The sequence below is a fragment of the Aegilops tauschii genome, chromosome 5 (assembly GCF_002575655.3).
Source record: "Aegilops tauschii subsp. strangulata cultivar AL8/78 chromosome 5, Aet v6.0, whole genome shotgun sequence".
NCBI lineage: Eukaryota > Viridiplantae > Streptophyta > Magnoliopsida > Poales > Poaceae > Aegilops > Aegilops tauschii.
In genome coordinates this window covers 339,640,326-339,643,748 of record NC_053039.3, presented here as the reverse complement: position 1 = coordinate 339,643,748, position 3,423 = coordinate 339,640,326, and positions in this window count along the sequence as shown.

Below are 3,423 nucleotides of genomic sequence, written 5' to 3'. Positions count from 1 at the left end.
GGCGCGGCAACTCCCTTGCCGTCCTTCTTGAAGTTCTTCTTACCCTTGCCCTTCTTGAACTTAGTGGTTTTATTCACCATCAACACTTGATGTTCTTTTCTGATCTCCCCTTCCGCTGATTTCAGCATTGAATATACTTCAGGAATGGTCTTTTCCATCCCCTGCATATTTTAGTTCATCACAAAGCTCTTGTAGCTTGGTGGAAGCGACTGGAGGATTCTGTCAATGACCGCGTCATCCGGGAGATTAACTCCCAGCTGAGACAAGCGGTTGTGCAACCCAGACATTCTGAGTATGTGCTCACTAACAGAACTGTTCTCCTCCATTTTACAGCTGAAGAACTTGTCGGAGACATCATATCTCTCGACCCGGGCATGAGCTTGAAAAACCAGTTTCAGCTCCTCGAACATCTCATATGCTCCATGTTTCTCAAAACGCTTTTGGAGACCCGGTTCTAAGCTGTAAAGCATGCCTCACTGAACGAGGGAGTAATCATCAGCACGTGATTGCCAAGCGTTCATAACGTCTTGGTTCTGTGGGATTGGTGCATCACCTAGCGGTGCTTCTAAGACATAATCTTTCTTGGCTACTATGAGGATGAGCCTCAGGTTCCGTACCCAGTCCGTATAGTTGCTGCCATCATCTTTCAGCTTGGTTTTCTCTAGGAACGCGTTGAAATTGAGGACAACGTTGGCCATTTGATCTACAAGACATAGTGTAAAGATTTTAGACTAATATCATGATAATTGAGTTCATCTAATCAAATTATTTAATGAACTCCCACTCAGATAGACATCCCTCTCGTCATCTAAGTGAAACATGATCCGAGCTTAACTAGGCCGTGTCCGATCATCACGTGAGACGGACTAGTCAAGATCGGTGAACATCTCCATGTTGATCGTATCTTCTATACGACTCATGCTCGACCTTTCGGTCCTCCGTGTTCCGAGGCCATGTCTGTACATGCTAGGCTCGTCAAGTCAACCTAAGTGTATTGCGTGTGTTCCGAGGCCATGTCTGTACATGCTAGGCTCGTCAACACCCGTTGTATTCGAACGTTAGAATCTATCACACCCGATCATCACGTGGTGCTTCGAAACAACGAACCTTCGCAACGGTGCACAGTTAGGGTGAACACTTTCTTGAATTATTATAAGGGATCATCCTACTTGCTACCGTCGTTCTAAGCAAATAAGATGCAAAAACATGATAAACATCACATGCAATCAAATAGTGACACGATATGGCCAATGTCATCATGCTCCTTTGATCTCCATCTTCGGGGCACCATGATCATCTTCGTCACCGGCATGACACCATGATCTCCATCATTGTGTCTTCATGAAGTCGTCACGCCAACGATTACTTCTACTTCTATGGCTAACGCGTTTAGCAATAAAGTAAAGTAATTTACACTGCGTTATTCAATGACACGCAGGTCATACAAAATAATAAAGACAACTCCTATGGCTCCTGCCGGTTGTCATACTCATCGACATGCAAGTCGTGATTCCTATTACAAGAATATGATCAATCTCATACATCACATATATCATTCATCACATCTTCTGGCCATATCACATCACATAGCACTTGCTGCAAAAACAAGTTAGACGTCCTCTAATTGTTGTTGCAAGTTTTTTTACGTGGTTTGTAGGTTTCTAGCAAGAAAGTTTATTACCTACGTATGACCACAACGTGATTTGCCAATTTCTATTTACCCTTCATAAGGACCCTTTTCATCGAATCCGTTCCGACTAAAGTAGGAGAGACAGACACCCGCTAGCCACCTTAAGCATCTAGTGCATGTCAGTCGGTGGAACCTGTCTCACGTAAGTGTACGTGTAAGGTCGGTCCGGGCCGCTTCATCCTACAATGCCGCCGAAACAAGAAAAGACTAGTAGCGGCAAGAAGAATTGGCAAACTCAACGCCCATAACTTCTTTGTGTTCTACTCGTGCATAGTAACTACGCATAGACCTGGCTCATGATGCCACTGTTGGGAATCGTAGCATAATTTAAAATTTTCCTACGCTCACCAAGATGCATCTATGGAGTCTACTAGCAACGAGGGGAAAGGAGTGCATCTACATACCCTTGTAGATCGTGAGCGGAAGCGTTCCAATGAACGTGGATGACGGAGTCGTACTCGCCGTGATCCAAATCTCCGATGATCGAGTGCCGAACGGACGGCACCTCCGCGTTCAACACTCGTACGGTGCAGCGACGTCTCCTCCTTCTTGATCCAGCAAGGGGGAAGGAGAGGTTGATGGAGATCCAACAGCACGACGACGTGGTGGTGGATGTAGCGGGTCTCCGGCAGGGCTTCGCCGAGCTTCTGCGAGAGAGAGAGAGGTGTTGCAGGGGAGGAGGGAGGCGCCCAAGGCTGTAGATTGCTGCCCTCCCTCCCCCCTTTATATAGGCCCCTGGGGGGGGTGCGCCAGCCCTGGGAGATGGGATCTCCAAGGGGGGGGCGGCGGCCAAAGGGGGAAGGGGTTGCCTTGCCCCCCAAGGCAAGGGGGAAGCTCCCCCTAGGGTTCCGAACCCTAGGCGCATGGGGGGAGGCCCAAGGGGGGCGCCCCAGCCCACTAGGGGCTGGTTCCCTTCCACTTTCAGCCCACGGGGCCCTCCGGGACAGGTGGCCCCACCCGGTGGACCCCCGGGACCCTTCCGGTGGTCCCGGTACAATACCGGTAACCCCCGAAACTTTCCCGGTGGCCGAAACTTGACTTCCTATATATAATTCTTCACCTCCGGACCATTCCGGAACCTCTCGAGACGTCCGGGATCTCATCCGGGACTCCTGTAACATCCCAAATTTTCAATTTGGAATGTTATACATAGATCATCATTTGCATATCATGTTTTGTTGCATTCTGACAAATCCTCGATAAATCCTAAGCAACTCAAGGACCCTCGGAGAGAGTTGGGAATTTCTCGAATTTTTCTTATTTGATTTTTCAAAACGAGGATTGGGATTTTTAATTATTTTTCTCTCCGGAAAAATATTTCATTTTTAAATAAACGAGAGGAGAAAATATGACTTCTCCAAAACAATTGAAATACTGGAGGAAAAATGTTAAAATCATTATTTGGAATTTAACCGGATTTTATTTGCAATTTTTATTGCATTTAAAAATATGCATGTTTTCAAAGTATTTATTTTTGATTTTAAAAATGTTCACCCTATTATAGATTTTCTAACTAGACGGGGAAAATTTATTTCATATTTTTCGGATTTGTATTTATTTTTCTACGCAATATTTTCCGCGGAACATATTTAAAAAAAATAAAAAATGCGCCCGCGCCGACTAGGCCAAAGGCCCAGCCGACGGCCCGCCCCGTTGCCTTCCTCCTCCCGCACGCCGACCGCCCGCCGGAGTCCGCTCGCCGCACGCCGCCTCGCCCGCCCCCTTCCCCAAGT